Raw genomic sequence first — 23837 nt, 5'->3', positions numbered from 1 at the left:
GCATAAGATCAAGACAGTCAGCCTTCCAGATGAAGTCGAATGGTCTACGAGCCTGGACTCTTAACGGAGGAGCTGTGGATAGTGGATGGTTTCTTGGGGGAGAGAGTGATTCAGTTTAAGGATGTGGCCCCGTAGGTTGACCTTGACCATGCTCCAGTGGATGACTCCATGTCTAGGAGTATAATCTATGGTTTATTAAAAAAAAAGATACAAAATTGCAAGGTATATCTGGAAGGAGTTGGGTTAAGTATGGTCAAAATACTTTGTATGAAATTCTCAGAGAGCTAATATGAATATTAAAAGAAAAGCCTTGTTTAACAATGAGGACATAGACATTGGGTACCACTCATTTTGGTAGTCTCGACAGTGATGGGTGATAGGGATGATGTCTTTGTACAAGTGTTCCAGTAGAGGGGACAGGGTAATAGTGCGGTATTAACATAATGAGATGCTCAGACATTAGCTGCATCACCATGAGATATTCTGTGTCTTGCAAGCTTTGACTATGGTGACTGCAGGAAGTTCAAGTGTGTTGCAAAGCCTTTTTACTATTTCCATCAGTGCTTTGACAAAATATTGGTGTGTAATGTATGAGGCTGGGCTTCAGGAGTCCTGCAACGTCACATTGCGTTGCTCAGTACATTCCTGTCGGAATTCAGCCCTCATGCTACATGAAAGTCCAAGCTTCTGTATGGAGACAAGAGCCAGGGCTTCCAGCTAACAGCCAGCATCAGCAGCCAATCACAAAAGATGTTGTTTTGGATAAAGCTGTCTGCCTGCTCCACATGACAACATATGGATGAAAAGAAACACTTGGTCCAACCACGGAGTGCCTTGGAAGTAATGAATTCATCGTAGTTTAGGCAAACAGTGGCTTTTTGCAGTGGAAGACATAGAGACTAGGTTAGAAAATTAGGGAGGTGGCAGGTCTCACGGAATAGTCAAAAGGAAAGTTCAGAGTGTGTACGAGAGAAGCCCAGAGGATTCTTAGAACCATGAGGGAGAAACTTTTTGGGGGAACCAGACTGAAGGACTCCTCATTTGTTCAAGGGGGGGGATGGTAAGAGTAACCTCTGTGGGATCAGAAGTATACGTTGATGGACATTGTATACGGAACAATACATGCCTGTTGGGCGTACCTGCAGTCAGTAGTAGCCAGTGTTGCGGCTCTTACCTGAAGCCAGCTTTCTAGTTTGACCCTCAGCAGCGGACAACCACATTGGTTTGCATGTGTCTTATTTTCACGGTAGGCAGAAGCCCTCTTAAGGGCAGATGGCGTAGCTTATACTTCTCCGTGTGATGTAAACTCCGAATAGATTTGTTAATTGGCTAGAAATGGGGCCGAGTCTGTCATGTGTCTTGAAGGCTTCTGGTCTTCTGTATCAGTTTGCAACCGTAGCTAAATTTCTAAAGTGGAAAATGCTAAAAACACCAACCCAATTTCCATGAACACTGGTATTTACTGGCAGTATACTAGGTAGGGGGTCCCATGTGTGCTTTTCAAGTCATACTGTGAAGCCAGCGACTCTTTAGTCAAGGAATCTTGTCTTCTTGTTTGTTCTTAGCTGTTGGGGTCAGAGCCTGCAGCCCTGGCCGTCTCATTGACCTGGGCTCACCACCCATCTTCAAGAGGACAGTTAGAAAAAAAAAAAACCAATAAAAATGAGCTCTTTCCCTGGTTGGCATCGGCCTTTTTCTTATTCCACTATGTGGCTCCTGGGGGAATTCTAATTTTGTGGGCTATTGTTTCACTAACCTGATAACCACAGGAAGGGCCCAGCTGTTCCTTCAGAACACCCTCCTTCCTGCTGGGAAGGCTACATTAGCCGCACACTGCTGTGAGCTCCAGGTTGCTCTCTCTGGGGCTGTGAGCAGTGTCCTTCAGTTGAGGGCGGTCACCCGAACCGACCCGTGACAACTGGCAGAACAGTGTTAACAGACATTGTGCAGCAGAACCCTCGGAACTAGCCCAACAGTCTCTGGCTGCTTTCTAAAGCACGATTGTCGCCATTGGTGACAGGGAAGGAGCGACAAGAGCCTCTTCAGTCAGTACTGTCCTGTTAGTCAGCCGGGAGAGCATGTGTCTTTGGTCTAGGATGGCAGCAGCAGGTGTGTGGGGCAGCATGTGCATCCCAGGCGTGTGTGGACGGCAGGTGCCGAGCGTGACACGGTTCTCTGACCAATATAGCACATTCTAATTTCTTTTTAGGATCTGGCCACTTGTATCTGTCTAGTCACGGGGCATTGAATTTCATGTGTGTGAGGCAGCTGGGATTTTTTTTAAAAAAATCATTTTCCAAAGGAATCAATGACTAAAATATCAGTTTACACAAAGCCGCTAGCTTTTCCGGAAGCATCCCCTGTCACTCGACAAGGGCTCCTGCTATAGGATGAATGAGAAGGCAAGAAACTGGTCAACAGCTTCTATAAATAGAACGTGAAGCAATTAGCTGCGGTTCTCAGCAGACGACGGGAAGGAGTGAATTACATACAATCTTCCGATGATATTCAGGTTAATGAATGGCTTTATGTTTAGACACTGCCTCTCTTCCAGGAGCTCAAAGTGGTTGGGCTGTAAATTTCATGCAAAATTATTTACGTGGTGTGATTTGTGAGGAACTGAGTAGAAATCTCTGCCCAATATAGCTTCTTCTTCTTTTTTTTTTTCCACCCTAAATGATTCCGGCTGCGAAATTCTACTGTCAGAGAGATTCATTCTCTTACATTAAATACTGCTTCTGAAATCCATTTTGGTTTGAATGTGAAAAGTCCCCTATAGTCTCTGTCTGATCACGTGGTCCCTAACTGGTGATGCTCTTTGGAAAGGAGGTGAAACCCTTGGAAGGTGGAGTTTGCCGGAGGAAATGGGTTGCTGGGGGTGGCCCTTGAAGCTTTATATCCCGGTCCACTTCCTGTTCATCCCTGTGAACAGGACATGGCTCACCCACTGTGATAGATTATATTCCCTGGGAGCTGTGAGCCAAATAAACTTTTTGTCCCTTAAGTTGCTTGTCAGGGAGTATTTTATTATGCATCCCCTTTGTTGGAAGTGGATAATTCAGGGCGCCCATTTATAGTTTTATATTTTGGAATAAATTCTTTTATTCAGCATTTTGCTCCCTAGTAAAACAGTGTGTGTGTGTGTGTGTGTGTGTGTGTGTGTGTGTTTGAGGTACGCATAGAATGAAGTCTCACTATATGCATGCAGAAGGGGAAGAGGAAGGAATGCTGGATAGCAAGCATTTTTTAAAATTTTATTTTATTACTTTAAAAAATACCAACCCAAATTCCCACTTCTTCCCCTCCTCCTACTTCCCTCCCACTCCCTCCACACACCCTTTCCCCCTTCCAATCTTAAGAGAGGGCAATGCACCCTGCCCTGTGGAAAGTCCAAGGCCCTCCCCACTACATTGAGCAAGGTATACATCCAAAGAGAATAGGATCCCAAAAAGCCAGTACATGCAGTAGAGACAAATCCTAGTGCCATTGACGTTGCCCCCTCAGTCTGCCCCCAACTGCCAACCACATTCAGAGGGACTAGTTTGATCCTATACTTGTTTATTCCCAGTCCAGTTGGAGTTGGTGAGCTCCCATTAGCTCAGGCACATTGTCTCAGTGGGTGAACCCCTCATGGTCTTGACTTCCTTGCTCATACTCTTCCTCCTTCCCGCTCTTCAACTGGACCTTGGGGGCTCAGTCCAGTGCTCTGATGTGGGTCTCTGTCTCTGTTTCTATCTGTTCTTGGACGAAAGTTCTATGGTGATATTTAAGATAATCATCAGTCTGACTATGGGGCAAGGCCAGTTCAGGCACCCTCTCTATTGCTTAGGGTCTTAGCTGGGGTCATCCTTGTGGATTCCTGGGAATTTTTCTAGAGCCAAGTTTCTGATAGCAAGCACTTGGAAGATATGCTTCACAATATCTCACAGAGGTATATTTTATATCTTGAGGTTGCAGTCTTATAATTTCTAATATAAAATAGAGAATTTCTTTCAGTGATCATATTTAAAAACCTGATAGTGAATTCTGATTCTCCAAGATATTATCATACGCCCCGATGTGGGGTTAATCACTGTGACTGTAGGTTTGAAGGTTTGTGATTGGTCAACTTAGGTCATATTACTGTTACTCTGGAAACCAGGGGCAGATTAGACGCTGTGAATGGCAACCTCATCGGAACCATGTGGAGTTAGGGAAGACAGTTTCCCAAAGGCAGTTGGGGCTATTGTCTGCTACCTGAATTCTTATGGCTCAGAATCATCTGCATTTCCAGCTTCTACGATATAAAAAGATTCATTCTTACCTGAAGAGTGTGTGTGTAGTCAATGCATGAAGTTTACGTATTTGCCCAGACTTGGAGCCAGTCCAGCTTCTTTCTGTGTGGAAATTGTCTCACATAGTGATCTCTCTACAGCTCAGTTTCCCAACAATGGTTTTCTTTTGTCAACTTTCTTCCACTGCTCTCAGGTAAGCACTTATTTGCTTTCTGTTATCAACCCTTCTGAGGGTCTCTCATAAGCAGAACTGGCTCGTTGCATATCTGACATTTTCTTTTGAGATAGGGTCCCACGAGGGCTCAGCTGTGGCTGGCTTGGGATTCGCTATGTAGACCAGGCTGGCCTCGAACCCACAGAACTCTGCCTCTTTGTTCTCCTGGATCAAAGATGTGCCAAGCTTCTGTCTGAATCTTTTTTCCTTATTATTAACTTTTTGAGATTTGTCTATATTGTAGCAGAAATCGCCTCCTTTCTGGTGCTCAGTTGTAGCCCTCAGATCTACTGATTGGTGGCTCAGTTATTTCTAGTTGTGGCTGTTCCCACTGCTGCTGGCTATGAAAATTAGTGTGTGAATGCATGGGTATAACCTTCTGAAGGTTTCTCCACATTCCTGTTACCATGGAGACTGGATGTGCTACGTGGTTTGTACACATACAGGCTGAACGTCACACGGAGGGAAAGAAAGGCAAGATGGAACAAGAGGAAATACACTGAGTGGATGGAATAAACATTTTCTTAACATATTTCAAATTTCATGTATTTATTAATAGAGGCAGGAATTTAAAAAGAATGTATATGTGTTGTATGTATGTGTGCCTATGTTTGCATGTTTATGTTGTGTGTATGTTTACATGTGTGTGTGTATGTTTACATGTATTCAGGTGTCTGAGGAGTAGGCATTGGGTCTACTGGAGCTGGAGTTAGACAGGGGACTGTGAGCCGCTCATCATGGGTGCTGGGAACCAAACTGGGGTTCTCAGGAAGAGCAGCAAGGGCTCTTAAACACTGATCCAATGATCTAGCTCCTAAGTCAGGATCTGAGGCAATATATATGTATGTGTACACACACACACACACACACACACACACACACACACACACACACGTATTTCATTAGGCATGTTGACTATTGATCGCTTAGGTTTCACTTTAGGTAAGTTTCACTGCCAGTAGAAATGAGTTTGAGAACTTTTGTTATTGTTGCTTTGTTTTGAGTATTTGTATATTGTGTGAGCACATGCATCCCATGGCACACATGTGGAAGTCAGGGGGTGCTGTGGGAAGTCCTTCAGCCAATGGCCTTTGGGATACTGGTCCACTTTGGGTGTGGTCTTGTGTACTAAAGATGCAGATGGAGGGGTGTGCGTGAGCCCCTTGGCTGCTGGATTCGGTTCCAGTTCCTCACCCACGCAGAGGACTGTGGATCTCTACTCTTTCTGTGAGCTTGCCCCCAAATTAAATCTTTGTTATACTCCATTCTGGTCTAGTGTGGAACTATTCTGTATCCCAACAAATTGGTGCCCAGTCTGGGGGGAAGACTTGAAATTCTCTTTTTTCACTTCGTGGGTACTGAGATAGAACTCGGGCTGTCTGGATTGGCAGTAGGCACCTTTACCCACTGAGCCATCTTGCCAGCCTGAGCATTAGTTTTGCCCACTCCTCAGTAGAACATGGTTAGCTTTGGTGTCCCCCACTGTTGTGAAGGAAGAGACGGTGGTGTCCTGAAGACACAGCAGGGTGTCCAGAGAACACAGCAACACCCAAAGAGTGAAAAGAGGTGAAAGTGAAGGGGGAAACTGAGGCTAACCAGTGGTAGCTGAAGGTCTGCAGGATGGACATATGTGGGAAGTTTCTGGAAGGCTCTTGAAGAACTTGGAGGTATCTTTGCTAAGCATGATGGGTAACGTTGATTGTCAGCGTGACTGGACTTGGCATCACATGGGAGACAGTCGTCTGAGGGACTGTGAGGGATTTTCCAGACGGGCTCAACGGAGGAAGAAAGACACACCCTAAATGTGACTGGCACCATCCCATGGACTGGTACAGGCATTAATAAAAAGAAGCAGCTGTGCTGAACACCAGCGTTCCTCTCTCTCTGCTTCCTGATTGCAGGCAGTGTGACCTGCTGCCTCCTGTGCCTGCATCACCGCCAGAGATGCTCTCACCATCACTCCCCCTCCTACCACGACACTCCTAAACCGGGAGCCAAAACAAAGCTTTCCTTCCTTAAGGTCCTTGTAGTAGTAACAAAACCATAAGCAATATGTTGGGGTTTGTGTTGTCAGGAATGGGCGAGAAATAGTAAAAACCTTGCGATGCGGGAGGAGGAACTGTCAGCATGGTTGCCTGTGGAGTGAGTGACCAATGAGAGTGAGCAAAGCTTCCTCGGAGCTGCTCATTGGTTCTCCTCTTTTGGTACCTGTGAGTCTCCCGGGGACTTTGCCAAAGTACAGATGCCCCAGATAGTACTGACTGCCTTGGAAGACCTGTGTTCAAAAGCGAGACCCAGTTAAGACCTAAGTTTGAGGGGGGCTTTAGCCATGAGGACATGATCAGGAAAAGTCAGGTGAAGAGTCAGGAAGAGGAAAACAGGTTCAGAAGTTGGGTGCCGGTAGACTCTGCTGGGTAGACTAAAGAGAACACCGCATGGTGACAAGAGGTGGGGGTACTGGTTTCCGGGAACAGAGACTAATGATTTAGGAGTCAGCCGAAGAAGAGGGACACGCGTGCTGTATCATGTTGTGGTGACTCAACAAATCAGACGCCGTCTCCCACTAGCTCATAGACTGCCCGCGCATGGGAAATCTGTAACATAAGCTCCCGAGAGACTAACAAGGTCAAAAGCCTCGAAAAGAAAACCATGCATTCAGAAAGAGAAGACACAAAGCGTGGGGTTCTATACTGATGTTTTAAAATGGGGGTTGCTTAAATAGCATCGTCTCCCCTCCTGGAAGGCGCACAGCTGCCAATTCTTGGCAAGACGCCCGGTGAGAGGCTGCAGCACCCTGGGAGGCAGAAACCCTTTGCAGGGCCTGTTCGCGATTACGTTTGTCATGCACTGTGGCTCTGCATCCTCTAGATGGCGACAATTCTCCAAAGACTGCCGAACCTCCCCTCTCGGCATCACGTTTTTCAGAAAACTGCTTTCTTGGGAGATTAAAAAAAAAAAAGAGAGGTATTTCCTCAAAACGGGCTGGAGGCTACTGAGAAAGTTCCCCTTTGCCTCTTACTGTTGCGAGGGTTTGAAATCCTGGCCCGAGTCCAGTGTTTGCAATGCTGTGATCTATTAAGGGATGGAGCTGTTGCACCTCCAGATTTAAGGGCATCCTGGGGCTGGAATGTAAAGGACTCCGCGACAGGTGTTCGTGTTCCCCAAGAGCCACCGCTGTCCTACACTTTGGAGTCTGTGCTTACTAGGGCCAGGACTCTTCGTTTCTGAATCATTTCCCACAGGAGAGCTGGTGGCAACACGTGCAACACTAATCCCCCACCCCACACTCCTTCTATTTATCCTTTCTATAAATCATTTTGCCAAGTGCTTTGGAAATATTCAGCCCTCTCAAGCAGGTGCTATTGTTTTCTCTTATTGATCGATTCCAGGTTTGTACATGAGGCTGTGCGTCTGTGTTAGAGTGTCCTGGTTAGCATTAGCTGTGAGCTTTAGACAGCCTAGAAATCACCTGAAAAAGGACTACCAGAACCAGAGCAGTAGGTTTAATTCCCAGCCTCCACACGGAGGTTTGCAAACATTTTTAACTTCAGTCCTAGGGCATCTGGCGCCCTCTTCTGGCCACTGAGAGCACTGTATGCACAGAGTGCCTACAAAACACACCCGCATATAAAATAAAAATAAATCTTAAATAAGAGCTTTCAAAAAACAACCGAGAGACTGTCTTTGTCAGATTAAACTGTAGTCATGCCTGTGAGGAATTTTCTTTAACGATAGTTGACAGAGGAGTTCCCAGCCCACTGTGGGCGACACCATTCTCTGGGCAGGTGGTCCTGGGCTGTACAAGGAAGCTAGCTGAGGCTGAGGCTGAGGCTGAGGCTGAGGCTGAGGCTGAGGCTGAGGCTGAGGCTGAGGCTGAGGCTGAGGAGTGAGAGCTGGTGTGTGAGTCGGCAAGCAAATTCTTCCATGGCTTCTGCTTCGGTAACTGCTCTCATTGCCCTCAGCGATGGGCTCTCATCTGAAAGTGTAATCTCAAAATCCCCCTCCCCCACTTAAGTTGCTTTTGATCAGAGCCTTTTCTCCCACTAACAGAAAAGGATACAAGGACAGAGGATGTGTGCACACAAGGTGGGTGCAGGTAGAGTCAGGAGACAACCTCAGATGCTGTTCCTTGGACCCTTCCCTCCTTCCTTTCCTCCCTCTCTTCCTTTCTTTTTGAGACAGGGTCCATCATTGAAACCTGAGATTCACTGATTCACCCAGGATGGATGTCCGGCAAACCCCGAGGAGCCACCTGTCTGTCTTCCCAGGGTTGGAACTGAAAGTGTGCGCTACCACTCCCATTTTAAGACTGGGTTTTGGACATCAAATTCAGGTCTTGTTGCTTGCAGGACATTTTACCAACTGAGTTATCCCCTGGGCCACTATTTTCCCCTTTATTTAAATAAAGAAATGCTTGCCCAAAGTCACTGCATCTGGGATTCGATTCAACAGCCTGGGTTCTGAGTCATCATGTTAAGGACAAGGACAATGTCTAAACATATTCTACAGCTTCTGGAAGGACCTCTGTGATGAGCCATGAGTTAGTTAAACGTCTCTCGGGGCAATGCTCAGGACATGAGGATGAGGTGCCTGGGGGGGAGGGGGGTGGGGTGTCAGACTGTTCAAAGCAGGGATAAGGAATCACTGTAGAGAGAGAGAGGTGTGTGGGAGCTTGGATGGGACGATTCTCCGCTAGCTCCATCTGTATCTGCAGCTGGACTGCTAACCAGCAGAGGGATTTTGACTTCTTGATGGTAGTCAGTAGCTTTCTTGGAGGGCTGTCAGCCAAATGACCTACTTAAAGCAGGGAGTTAATGCAAATCTTGTCTGTAGACAATTGGCAGTTGCTGGCCTGCTAGCTTTCCGGGTGACACTTTGGTGTCTGTCAGACATGGATCCCATCTGACATATGAATGTGGAGGAGGCCTTAAGGTCAGGCCTGGGGCCGCTGTGCCCACCATGAACTCACAACAAGACGTCACTAGGACGAGAGAGCAGGGGCTGCTGTAGGCAAGGAAGGCGACAGATGCTAAGCCCCAGTCCTTCCTTTTCTCCTGATTTGTCTTTTGGATGGTTATAAGTTTGGATCATGTAACACCATGACCAAAGCAACTTGGGGAGGAAAGGCTTTGTTTGGCTTACACTTCCACATCACAGTTCATCAAAGGAAGTCAGGCAGGATCCTGGAGGCAGGAGCGGATGCAGAGGCCCTGGAGGGGTGCTGCTTACTGGCTTGCTTCACATGGCTTGCTCAGCTTGTTTTCTTATAGAACCCAGGACCACCAACCCAGGGACGGCACCACCCACAATTGACTGGATTCTGCCCCATCCATCACTAATTAAGATAATGCTCTACAGCTGGATCTTAGGGAGGCATTTTCTCAGTTGAGGTTCCCTCCTTTCAAATGACCACAACTTGTGTGAAGCTGACATAAAACTAGCCAGGATATGGCCTATGCAGGGCCAGCTCAAGAAGTTTCAAGAAGGGAACAAAACTACAAAACTAGCAGCATTTCTGTCAGTCACTGAGTTGCTTGTTGGAGTTTTGGGGATTAAGGAAGCTCTGAGGAACGGGGGTGGGGTGTTGCATGAGTGATCGATCACTGTCTGGGCCAAGAGGCTGGGAAAACTCAGCCTCCTCTTAGATGGACAGAGCCCATTCCACCTGCAAATGAATCCCCACCTGCTCCTCAGGCCTCTGAGTAATTTATAGAGCATTTCCCAGAATGACCAGCAGATGGCAACAAAGGCAAGGCTTACGGACTGTGGCTCCCCGCTCAAGGCTTAGTTCAAAACAGCTTTAATATTGTTGCAATTTCGGTGCCCGCACAACAGCGCGCTTGTCCATCCCCTCCACCGACCTCCTCTTCCCCAGGGAATAATAGTCTCTAAATCTTTCCGAGCAAAACCTGCCAAATAGATTCCAACATGTGCCCTAATTATTTGGGCCAATTCTCTTCTCTCAACGGCGATGGTTTCGGTGGGACCGTCCCTCTGTGACTGTGGTGCTGAACATATGGCCAGGCATGTGGCACGAAGGGAAATAAGGACCAGAGCGGGAGACCCCTTCGAGGCAACAGCTCCAACTAGGGGTAAAAAAGTCCAGTAATTCAGAAGCCTGCCTGCCCCACACTGTTCAGAAACACAGCCAGCCAGGTGCCTCTCCACCCCAGCAAGGGAGGGATGTCACTTCTTCTCCCCGGGTAGTGATGCCATGCACTGCTCCTGACTCCAGAGTTCCTTCCCTGAGACTCCTGAAATTCACACTTGCTCATGTCATGGGACGACCTTTCTTCGCGGTATTTTGCACGGTGTAATAGTAGAACGACTATTCGGTCTTACATTTAATGAATGTGTGTGCCGTTTACCTGACAGTAAATCCCACAGAGGCGGAGCCAGTTCTGCCCTAGCCAATTCTGTATGTTACAGGCCTGGCTTAGATCCTGGTGCAGTTATGGTACAGTCTATTGCACCATACTAATTCCGTTTATCCATTACCTACTTAGTCCATGATGGTGTTACCATGGATACATTCCTTGGTTACTTAAGGAGAAAGGTAGTGTACAGAGGAAGAGAGCCAGGATGACCTGGTTGGAAATGTTGGGTCTTTGACTAGTATGGTTGGTTTTAATGTCAACTTGCCACAAATTAAAATCCCCCGAACAGGGAGCCTGGCCTGAAGAACTGTCCTGATTGTGGTAACTGATGCAGGAAGACCCACCCTGACTGTAGGTGGCACCTTCTCCAGACGAAAAGGACCCAGTGGAGGAGGGTTTCTCCCCTTCTGCTTGCCTGGTCTCGCTCTTGCTCCTGAGCTGCTTAGCTCTTAAGCTGCTGCCGCTGCAGGTTCTTTCCCTGGAAGCAGAGCCAGTGGTTCTGAGTTTTCATCGTGCACTAGGGAACAGTGGCTCTCCAGGAAGCTCTGGGTTTCCAGGGCCAGACTGGAGCTGTTGAGACACTGTGCTCTGAGCTATCCAGCCTTGTGCACCGCTGAGCTACCCAGCCTTGTAAGCTGGCAACAAGCCACTGTGAGCCCACCAGGACTCTGAGACACTGGCCTCAAGGACTGAGTAACCACGGGATTCCCAGCACTCTGGTGTGATTCTTCTGTTGTTGCTATTTCAAAGCTGATTTAAGTTCTTATCATCTATCTATCTATCTATCTATCTATCTATCTATCTATCTATCTATCTATCATCTATCTACCTATCTATCTATCTATCATCTATCTACCTATCTACCTATCTATCTACCTATCTACCTATCTACCTATCTATCTATCTATCTATCTATCTATCTATCTATCTATCATCTATCTACCTACCTATCTATCTCTATCCCATACAATGACTTACTTAACCTATGTAGTATATGTGATACAAATTTCAATTTGTCTAATCTGTAAAACAAGGATCAGAATACGTCACCTGCAGGGTGATCACGTGCATGCGATAAGATAATCTGTGTGAGGTATTTATTACAACATTTCTTTCTCTTCTCTTCTCTTCTCTTCTCTTCTCTTCTCTTCTCTTCTCTTCTCTTCTCTTCTCTTCTCTTCTCTTCCCTTCCCTTCCCTTCCCTTCCCTTCCCTTCCCTTCCCTTCCCTTCCCTTCCCTTCCCTTCCCTTCTCTTCTCTTCTCTCTTCCCTCCCTCCCTTCCTCTGTCCCTCCCTCCCTCCTTATTTCCTTTCTTCTTTGAGACCGGTTCTGTGTAGCCCTGACCGTCCTGTAACTCACTCTGTAGACCAGGCTGGCCTCGAACCTAGAGATCCACCTGTGTCTGCCTCCGGGGTGCTGGGACTAAAGGTACATTCTCCCACTGCCTGGCTACCACAGCATTTAAAATGAGTAAATCAGGAAACATGGTTGCCTTGTGTGTCGGAGGCTCCATTTGTCAACTCCTGGAGAAACGGTCTGTTTGATTTCTTGGGGATGACAAGGTTGAGAGCTTGGTGGATCAGTGAGAAGAGGAAGGGAAGGCCGCTAGGGGCCGCGGTGGGGGGGGGGCAGTGGCGGCACCGCTACAGCGAGCGCTTCAGTGGTCTTAGCGTTGTTGAGATGCCCTGTCCCAGGATGGATTGTGTGGAAGGCACTGCTTTGAGTCAGGATGGACAACCAGCTGGGCTGCGGGGATGGCTCAGTGGCTACAGGTGCTTGCTGTTAGGCCTGAGGACCCGCGTGGTAGGAGGAGTGAACACACTCCCCAAAGTTGTCTTCTGACCTCCGCAATACGTTGTGTACTACCCCACCCCCACTTCCCAAGTAAAGTAAAGCACAATTAAGAATTAAAAATGAATTATAAGCTGACGAGGTGAAGTTGCATTCTGGTTATGAAAGGAACGGAGATCAGATGTAAGAGCACACAGTTGAGCAAAACTATTAGACATGAGTCCCCTGAAGATAGTTCAGAACTTTCAGTTCTGCCTTACACCTGGGGGAACAGTGAGACAGCAGGAGTTGAGAAGGAGGAGCAGGGTGGACCGGGTCAGCTGTGTGTACTTGTAATCCCGGCACCCAGGCGGCACAGGCAGGTAGATCGCCATTTTGAGGCCAGCCATGGTTGACTAGTTAGATTCTATCTCTAAAACCAAACTAAACAAAGCCTCAACGAAACCACTTTCTTGGACATATGTTTAAATAGCCAAGATAGCACGATGGCTGAAGAGCGGAAGTAAGTCACTAGCCAACCAGCTAGAAACCTACAAACCACAGCAAGACAAACAACTTTGGGATCCCAGTGGCAGCCAACTGTGTGAGAATGTGAGGGGTACCACAGGCTCTGGGCACTTAGGGTGATAGGCTGGGGAGGAGGTTCAGGGCTGATCGAAGGGAGTAAGTTTTCACATCTAGAACATTTATGTTGAGTAATTTTAATTTTTTGTATTGTTTTCAATGTTATAAATCTGTAGTTCTGCTGTCATTTCTCTTTAGATTTCCTTGAAGTCAGAAGGATGGACAAACTGTGTGATCCCACTAGATTCCTTCCCAGCATAGGATTGTATACTTCTATCCATTGGTTGCAAAAGTCCTTAAAAGATACAAGCATTTTAGTCACATCCGGAGATTGAGTACAACTAGGTGCCCCCCCAACCAGGCTTTGTTGAGTTACAGTTGGCAATAACGTTGCATCATTTTTAGGGGGGATAGCATGATGATTTTCTGTGTCTCCGCGTTGTAAAATGATTACTGCAGCCAAGCTAATCAATGCACTAGTGACACCACATAGTTATAGGATGCAAATTGGGACAAGAGGGAAAGGAAAGGATGGTCGGAAGTTCAAGGTCATCTAGGCTATCTAGATCAGCCTGGACGCCCTTGCGAGCCCCTGTCTTAAAAAAAAATAAGAATCCTTGCCTGTAAAGATGATGGGATTGAAAGGATCCATGTGCTGCACATCATATATGTAGGGATCTATGCCCTGCATATCACATATATGTATGTAGTGTGTGTGTGTGTGTGTGTGTGTGCGAGAGAGAGAGGGAGAGAAAGAGAGAGAGAGAAGAGACATTTAAGATTTAATCTTCTGGCAAATTTCAAGTATCCCACAGAGTATTAGTACTGATCTCCAGTGGCTATGTAGTGTATAGACTTCCAGAACTGATTTTTAGTGTGTGTGTGTGATACTGGGAAATGCTCACTTATTTATTACACCACCAAGGCTGGCATGCTAGAAATGGAAGTCAGGGCCTTTCATATCAAGCAAGCACTCTGCTACAGAGCTATATCCTCAGTCAACACTTGTTCATTTTACAACTGTGTCTGCCTACTCTGATCACCATTTCCCTGCTAGCCCTCGCATACCCCGTCCCTTTCTCCAGGTCCTGGGACTCGATGTTACCATCTGTTTCTATGTTATATTTAGGTTTCACATACGGGGTCATGCAGTATTTGCTCTTCTCTGGCAGCCTGGCGTACTCCACCTTGCATGATGTCCTCCACATTAATCTATGTCATTAAAAGTGGCAGAATTTTTTGTCATTTTTATATATGAATAGTATTCCATTGATCCTCATATTTCATACCCCACTCTTTCAGTGTGCTCATCTGCCAACAAATGTTTAGATTGTTTTCCTCTCCTGGATATTTTCAACTGTGCTGCAAAGAACATGGGGGCATAAGCATCCCCTCACTCTCTTGAATGATTTAATCTCCTCTAGATGTATAAAACCGATTAGTAGAATTACTAAATTGTAACAGTGGTTCCAGTTTTAAATTTTTTAGATGCATTTTTGCTTTTTAATTGTATGTGTGTGTGTGTGAGAGAGATAGCACATGTATGGGTGAAAGTGGTGGTGAGTGAGTCCAGAAGAAGGTGTCAGAGCTCCTGGACTTGGATTATAGGTGACTGTGGGTGCTGGTAACTATGGGTCCTCTGAAAGCACAATGTGTTCTCTTAACCACAGAGCCATTAGGTCCCTATTGTTTATTTTTTGAGGCCCTGCCATATGGTTTTCTATTTCCACCATGCCAATTTACATTGGCACCAGTTCATACCGGCAGATGTGAGCCCTCCCTTCGCTCTGCACACATCTTTTCTATTTCCTGATCATAACCATTCCATCGGGTATGATGTGATAATTTATTGAAGTTTTGATTTGCATTTCCTTGCACAATACCGACTTTCAGCACCTTTTCTATACATCCTTTGGCCACCTTCTTCTGAGGTCTATCTATTCAGTTTTTTTTTCTTTTTCTAAAGCTAGGCTCTTTATTCCAGTCTGGCCTCGAACTCTCTGTGTAGTCAAGGATGGCCTCGAGCTTCTAATCTCTTGCCTCTACCTCTTGAGTGCTGGAATCACAGCCACGTGATGTGATGTTTGTGCACTGTGGAATCCAACCCAGGGATTTGTGCACGGGAGATAAGCAATTTGTAACATGAGGACCGGCTTGTTGGGGTTTCTGTCCCTCCCAGTACCCCAACAGCCGGCAAGCAACAAAGAAAATCACTCACAAGATTCCATAAGGTTATAAGCTGATTGGCCCATTAGGTCAGGCTTCTTGTTAACTCTTACAACTTATATTAACCCATTATTCTCATCTATGTTAGCCATAATGGCTCCGTACCTTTCTCAGCTGGGCAAGTTACATGCTGCCTCTTCAGTGGTCTGCGCAGGAGTGGCTGAGGGACCTTCCTCAACCGTAGCCTTATTCTATTCTCATTGCCCTGCCTCTACTTCCTGTCTGGTTGACCCACCTATACTTCCTGCCTGGCCAATCAGCGTTTTATTAAAATATGATTGACAGAATACAGACAATTCTCCCACACCAGCAATTGACCACCGGAGCTGCATCTCCTCTGCCTGTTTTCAGCTCTTCATATGCTATCCCATTTTTTCCAACCTCTTTTCAGGTTGTTTGGTAGATAATTCTAGTGGCAGAGCAAACCTAGCTGTAGCCAAGTCCTTAGGGCAATGAAGAAATATTCATGTCTGTGGTGGGGTCAGAAGGCTGGGTCCCTGGGCACCAATCTATGCTTAAACTTGACCCTTTCATCTGTGTCCCAAAGCTTCTACAAAGGTTTCTTTGTCCAAGAACAGGAGCCGAATTACTATTGCTATGAGGATCTGTGTGTGCGTGCGTGCGTGCGTGTGTGTGTGTGTGTGTGTGTGTTCCTGTTCCTGGTCTACCATCTTGTCACCGTCACTTCCGTCATTACAGAGGTAACAGCACCAGCAATAATGGGAACATTTGCACGCCGCAACTGTACTTCCCAAATTAAAGCAACTCTTTAGGAGGCTGTGTTTATTTCATTACTGTTGCCCTCACTACCAAGATGGTGATCAAGAGCAATTAATTGCTCATTATATTTTCCTGCACTGGAGGGCCCAGTTCCACCTGTCTTGGTAGACCGACCGCTGTGCAGAAGCAGTCAGATAGTTCGCTGTTGACGTCCCTAGGAAAGCCGACAAGAATCTGTTTGCAGGGCAATAACCTGACAAAGAACGGAGCAGGTCACGGTATTTTGCAGGACCATGAGGGATATTGGAAACCTTCAAAATGACCATGTTAGAACGGAGAGTGCTATCCTTTTAAATTAAATTTTATGAGGGAGACTGTAGTAGCATAGGAAGAGGAAGAAGAGAAAAAAAAGAAACATATATGCAGACTTTCTACTATGATTCAGACCCAAGGATGGACGCCATGATGCAGCACTATGGATCCCGGCATCTTGAACACTGATCCTCCATCCCCCTTATCCTAATTTGTCCTTTTGTTTCTGTAATAAGGTACTGATCAAAAATACTTACTAGTGAGGAAGCGGGGTGGGTGTCTATTTGGCTTATAGGGTACAGTCCATTATTGAGGGAAGTCTGGGTGGGATCTGAAGCAGAGACCATGAAGGACTGCTGCTCACTGACTTGCTTCACCTGTGTCTGAAGTCAGCTTTCTTTTTAAAAGATATTTTAAAATTCACTCTATTTTTATGTGTATAGGTGTTCCGGATACATGCATGTATGTCTATGTACTAATGCTTGCCTGGTATTCTTGGAGACCAGAAAAGAGCATTGGATCCCCTGGAACTAGAGATGGTTGTAACTCACCATAGGGGTGCTGGGAATTGAACCTGGTGGGTTGTGTGTGTGTGTGTGTGTGTGTGTGTGTGTGTGTGTGTGTGTAAGAGCAGAGAGTGCTCTTAACCACTGAGCCATCTCTCTCCAGCCCTCAGTCAGCTTTCTTATACAAATCAAGATAATCTGCCAGAGAGTAGAACTTCCCACAGTGAGCTTGGCCCTCCCATATCCATCACCAACCCGGACAGTGCCCCACTGGCCAGCCTGACAGAGGCAGTTTCTCAGTTGAGGTTGCCTCGTCCCAGGTATGTTGACCTAATGACCAAGAATAGCCATCACACTCTTGCCTCTGCCTCCTGAGTGCTAGGATTACAAGCTTATATCACTACCCCCAGTTTATGGGGCCAAGGATGGAGGCACAGAGCTTGGGGCATGCTGGGTAAACAATTTACCAGCCCCAGCATTGCCTTGAAAAGTTCTTTTCTCCAGCTGGGGTAAGATTTGCCATAGGTTCCACATTCATCAGTGGAGGAGGCCTGTCCAGTAGACAACCCTATCCTGCTGTGTAATGAGGCCAGATAATCTGTAAATAAAAAGACAAACAAAACAAATGAACAAGCAACAAAAAAACCCACTGAGCTTTCGAAGTTCCCAGGTTCAAGGTTGGTGTGCTCTCGGGAAAGTCATGATCCCTGCTTCCTGTTTTCCGTAGCTATGCAGGTGAAATATTTGCCTCATGGGATTTTTTTTTTTTTGGACAAGGTTTCTCTGTGTTGTTTTGGAACCTGTCCTCTAGCAGACCAGGCTGGCCTCGAACTCACAGAGATCTGCCTGCCTCTGCCTCCCGAGTGCTGGGATTAAAGGCGTGTGCCACCACTACCTGGCTGCCTCATGGGATTTTTAAAAGGCAAACAGATTAATGTAGAGGACAGTGCTCAGTGACTTCCTAACTCCTCACAGACGGGGTCAATGCCAGTCCAGTGACTTTGGAATTTTGGTTTCCAAGTCGTACAGTCACTTATGTGAAGAGAGAGCGTAAGGAAGTGCCCTAAACTCCAACCTCTTCCTGAATCCTTTCTTCCTTCCTTCCTTCCTTCCTTCCTTCCTTCCTTCCTTCCTTCCTTCCTCCCTTCCTCCCTTCCTCCCTCCCTCCCTCCCTTCCTCCCTTCCTCCCTTCCTCCCTTCCTCCCTTTCTCCCTCTCTTTCTCCCTCCCTCCCTTCCTTTGTGAGACAGGGGTCTTCCTATGGGTCCAGGCTGGCCTTGAACTCAAGACCCTCCGCCTCAGCCTCTTGGGCGCTGGGATTACAGGTGTGGGCCACGGTGTCTGGCTTTCTCATCGCTTTCTTTGTGGGCCCTCTGATCAGGGCGCAGGCATGGAATTTCAGGATGGACAGACATCCCCAAAGGTTCCATCTCTCTGGACAGGTATTTCGGTTTTCCAAAGAATTATTTGCCCAGCTTGAGTTGTTTCAGAAACTCATTAGTTGAAATTAGACACGTTGGAAGCACCTGCTCTTTGCATGGGGCCCTGGGGGAACATCTCTGCCCTTGAGAAAGACGCAGGGGGTGAGGCATTGCACATAGCGCAACAGCGGGCAAGATGGTATTCATATTTAGAAAGTAGCCTCCCCATGACATCAGACTCAGAGTTTTAGAAAACCCCCACCCTTAGGTTTTCTATTGTTAGTCAGTGTATCAGACACTTCAAAGAAATCCTATATGCAAACGTATAGCTATGCAAGGCTCCTTCTTTTTAATCAAAATGCTAAACGAGACACACTGTCGTTCTCGCCGACGCTCTGCCTTTTGAAATTCATAAACCGTCTGGGATAGCATCGTATTGCCACACATTGCTCTCCCTCTCTCTGTAATGGAATTCTTTGCTGTGAATGTGCCACACTTTATTTAATAGCCCCTTATCAAGGGCCTTTTAGGTTGTTATGAGGCTCTTGCTACCTGAACAATGCCTCAGTAAGTTCTCCTGACAAAGCCATAATTAAGGACTGGATTCCGTGGCTCAGACTGTGAGGGATTCCAGTTTTGTAGTGTGTGGGCTAATGGCATTTTTTGGGGTGCGGTGGGGTGGGTGGGATAGATTTTTACCGTTCAGGGATATCTTGCTCACTGCATAAAATAACGCTACCAAGATGTAGGACGTTCTCATATGAACACTAACGTCCTTTCCCCATACCTGTGACTATCATTTAGGGGAGCGACATGGGTGAGATCAGAAACCCTGCAAATGTAGGCAGATGGAATAGGATCCCCCCCCCCCCCCCAGAGAAGTGGAGTCTGCACATGCGTTGATATGAATGTCTGGAAACCATTCAAATTCACAGTGCATCTTTTTTAAAAAGAGTATCTTTATGCCTGTGTGTGTATGTGTTCACCAGTACATGTATGTGCACATGCATGAGGAGGCCAAAGGACAACCTCAGATGCCAGCCTCAGAAACACCATCTACCTCTTCTGAGACAGGGCTTCTTCTCAGCTTGGAGCTCACGAAGTAGATTAGGCTGGTGGGCCCATGAGTCCCAGGATCCTCATGACTCTGCCTCTCAGTGCTGGGACCACAAGTACATGCTAACACACTCACTAGACACTTTCATGTGAGTTTTAGGGGTTAAACATAGATTCTCTTACACGTTACAGACGGAGTCAGCTCCCAAGCCCTTGGTGCCTCACCTTGGAGAGGTGGGGCCTATATGAAGCAGTTAGGTTGTTGCGAGTCTTTCTCTGTCCTTCCAGGCAGGTCCCAAATCACGACATGGAGACTTCTTATTAATTATGAAAGCTTGGCCGAGGGCTTAGGCTTGTTTCTAACTAGCTTTTATAATTTATATTAACCTACATCCTTTAATCTCCTTTTTTTTTTTTTTAACATGGCTGGATTACCTTTACTTTCTAAAGGTCACGCTACTTGCTCTGCGTCCCTGGCGTCTCCTCGCGACTCCACCCTTTTTCTTCCCAGCATCCTCTCTATCCTCCAAAGCCTGCCTAGCGATTTGCTGTTCAGCTTTTTATTAAACCAATCCGAGTGACCCATCTTCACAGTGTACAAAAGATTATTCCACAACTTTAGGTCGTGTGGTTTCTTTCCTCATAGATGTATTAGCATCCTTAGAGGGCTTTTGAGAGTGGATTTGGTGAGGATAATGTATTTTTCCATATGGGACGGCTCAGTAACAGGGTTCTTCTTGGAGGCAGAGGGAGTTCTTCCTCACTAGATGCCGAACCAGCACACGGTTTGATCTTGGGCTCCTCAGCCTCCAGAACCACGAGAGCTCACCTTCTGTAGTCCACTGCCTTCCGCCTCTGGTGTTTCATTGCAGCAGCACGCACAGAGCAGGACTCCGGGACCCAAACCGCACCCAGACCGCAAGATGGCCGTAGGCAGTCACCGCACCAGGGGACTTCTACCTTCCTCTCTGCACCTGCTGTTTGTCCCCACCTGCTCAATGTTTGCAAATCAGATTGGTTTAAGAGGAGTCCTTCACCTTAGCTACCGCTCCTGGAAGCAGGACTGGATGACTCTGCTTCCATTTCCTTCTGCCTGTCATGTTGGCCCCGAGTCTGTAGGGGCCTCAGGCTGCACATGTGTGGTGTGGAGGCACTGACCTGGGGACTACGTTCCCCAAATGAACAATGAGGACTTCTAACACAGTTGAATTGGGTCAGTTACATAATTCTTGAATTTCCACTAGCAAAACACGAAGTTCTGGACGTTGGAGTCAGAAGGAGATTTTTATATCATTGGCTGCACACACACACACACACACACACACACACACACACACACGAACACATGCACATCTCTGTGTGTGTGTGTGTGTGTGTGTGTGTGAGAGAGAGAGAGAGAGAGAGAGAGAGAGAGAGAGAGAGGTTAATATGCATGCTGAGATCTTCCTTAGGAGGGAAAATATCATAAGAGTCTCCAGAGGGTGAGCAGAGGAGTACAGAGGGGTCCATGCTAAAAGAAAAGTGATCTAAATGCGTGTTTTAAGTTTTATTTTATAATCTAATATGTGTGTGTGTGTGTGTGTGTATGTATGTGTGTGTGCATGCATGGTTGTACCATGTTGCTTGTGTAGAAGTCAGAGAACCACTTGCCGTAGTCAGTTGGTTTTCCCTTTCTACCATATGAGTTTGGGGGATAAAATTTAGGTTTTCAGCCTTGGCAACAAGCATCCTTACCCACTGAGCCCTCTTACCAGTCCGACTGTTAGTTTTCAAACTGGCCTTCGCATTAGAGCTGCTCGGAAGGGTAACCCAAACATCGGTTCCTACATTCTGCCATTAAGGAAGATGCTGGGCATATCTGACAAGGCTTGAGAATATGTACCTGAAATTTCCAGGGGATTCTTAGCTTGCTAGAGCTGCCAATCAAGCTTGGGAAAGTGATTTAAATAGATTAAACAATTAAGGGGCTACACGGAAGTGTCGGGAGCCTGGAGTGCCAATTGTGCAATTGTGCAGGCTCTCTGCTGGTAAGGGATTGAGCGGATAATAGGGAATGTGCTTAATTATGTTGGCTTTTATTCCTTCTGAAACGTTTACAGAGCTAATTAGAAGTCAGATTAGGTGTGATGCTCCTGACCTTTAATGAAAGCCTGGCCTCAAACTATCAGGAAGGGGCGGGGGAGGAGAAAAGCAACCGTCTATTTCAAAGGTTAATCAGCAAAACAGTGTGATTAGCTGGGCCTCTCTGGCTTGCAAAAGGAAGGCATTTATTTTGTATTAAGGATGAGAATTAGGAGACAGAGTATCTCTGTGTGTCCTTGTTTTCTGAATGTGGAATGTCAGTGTGAGAAAAGATACTAAAGATACTGACCAACCAGCTCTTTCTAGACCTGCCTCTCTCCACTGGCTGAGTAGCTTCAGGTTTTGGCCAACACTCTTGGCAAAATCTGGCATTATACATTTAGGGCTGATATTCTGTGTAGGCACAAATCAAACAGAACCCTGGACAGACCTTACCTTTAAATACAGATTAAGGATTCGTAGAATATTTCCACCTGAGACTCCACAAATTTTTATGTGGCCTTGGATATAAGTATGCAGGTGCTTATGCCAATCAAATATTTATTGATAAGAAATGACAAGGAAATGTATTTTAAAACTACTCTTGGTATACATGCTTTTACTATTGATTGAAGTCTATAGCAAATCTCATACTAATGAGATGGATATGTGTGTGTGTGTGTGTGTGTGTCTGTGTGTGTGTGTCTGTGTGTCTGTGTGTCTGTGTATGTGTCTGTGTGTGTTTTTAAGCATAAACAGTTGAGTTTTGGGGCTGATGAGATGCTCAATTGGTGAAATGTCATAAAAGCACGAGGACCTGAGTTTGATCCACAGAACCCATATCACAAAAGCTGGGTGGGCTGACGAGATGGTTCAGTAGTTAAGGACATGTACCATTCTCCTAGAATCTGAATTCAATTCCTAGTACACATGTCAGGTGGCTCACAACTGCCTGCCACTGCAATTCCCAGGGGATCTAACGCCTCTGGTCTTCTCGGACACCTGCTCTTATGTGTACATACCCACATACAAACTCATACATGTACACATAATTAAACATAATAAAAATAAATCTTAAAAAATAAAAGGGATCTGGAGAGAAGGCTTGTGGTTACGAGCGTGTGTTTGCTAAATGGGCCTAATATCAAATTATCTCTAAGTCTGTATCTGTTTACCCATGGATGAGTATTGTTTCAGAGCTCACCATAGAGTCCGTCTTTGCACAGTGGACAGCGGTTAGTGCAGAAGAATGCAACTGGTCCAAGCGTAGAAAATAAATGTCTGTGGCGTTCTCAGTCACAAACGGGGTATTTGGATCACACTTTTCTCCAAGGCTCAGAGACCCTCTGTGTAAGAGAGGGTAAGAGAGATTTTAAGAAACTGAGTTCAGGGAGGGGAGGGGCCCACAGCGTCTCCAAAGACAAGACAGGACCTCTGCATTCATGAACTCCCTACACAAGACCTGCAGATGAAGCCAGTCAATACTGAAGCACGGAAGGGATTATGAGTTCCCATCCCTAGATGTGTGCTGTCGACAGTTGATGACTCCTGAGGGAGAGAGAGTCAGTTTTCTTTAAATCTATGCTCTAGGTAGGCTGACACCCTCCAGTGCATGGTCCCACGCCCAGGAGTTACGCAGATAGCACAATTTGGACTAGAGGTGGGTTATAAAGAGAGAGAGAGAGAGAGAGAGAGAGAGAGAGAGAGAGAGAGAGAGAGAGGATGGAAAGTTGGGAGGGAAGAGTTTGGATAATATAAGTTAAACATATTATATGTATGCATGCAATTCTCAAAATATATTTACAATATTTTCATTATAGCTCACTGAAGATTTTTATTATATCTCAATGAAAATATTGTATTGTAGAAAAAGCACACAGAGTCATGGCACACACTTGTACTGCAGTGTTTGGGAGGCAGAGATAGATAGGCAGATACATACTGACAAAAAGAACTTTTCCTGGACCTCACAGACAAGTCAATAGTAGACCTGGAGGTCACTTTAATTCAAGATGGCGGTTCTAACTAGGCAGTCAGCTTGTTCGTTTAACCTGTCTTTAAGAGAACAGGGTAATAGTCAGCTTTACTTGCCTTGGATTTCCCATGCAGTCAGCTTTTACAACCCAAGCCAATGCGGAGCTGCAGTCTTCTGTGCTCTCCATGTCCCTGACCCAGAACAATGCCTAGGCAGCAGATACAGAGCAACCTTCTGAAATGAATATCCATTTGTGGATATTGGCTGGTAAACAACCATGTTTGCAGTACTGTTTGCTGTCTGGGTCAATTGGGGTCTGTTGGAGCCAGCAATTTAACCTT

Source organism: Myodes glareolus, chromosome 18 (assembly GCF_982192425.1).
Source record: "Myodes glareolus chromosome 18, mMyoGla1.1, whole genome shotgun sequence".
Classification (NCBI taxonomy): Eukaryota; Metazoa; Chordata; class Mammalia; order Rodentia; family Cricetidae; genus Myodes; species Myodes glareolus.
The sequence above is the reverse complement of the archived record's forward strand: the minus strand, read 5'-3'. Positions refer to the sequence as shown.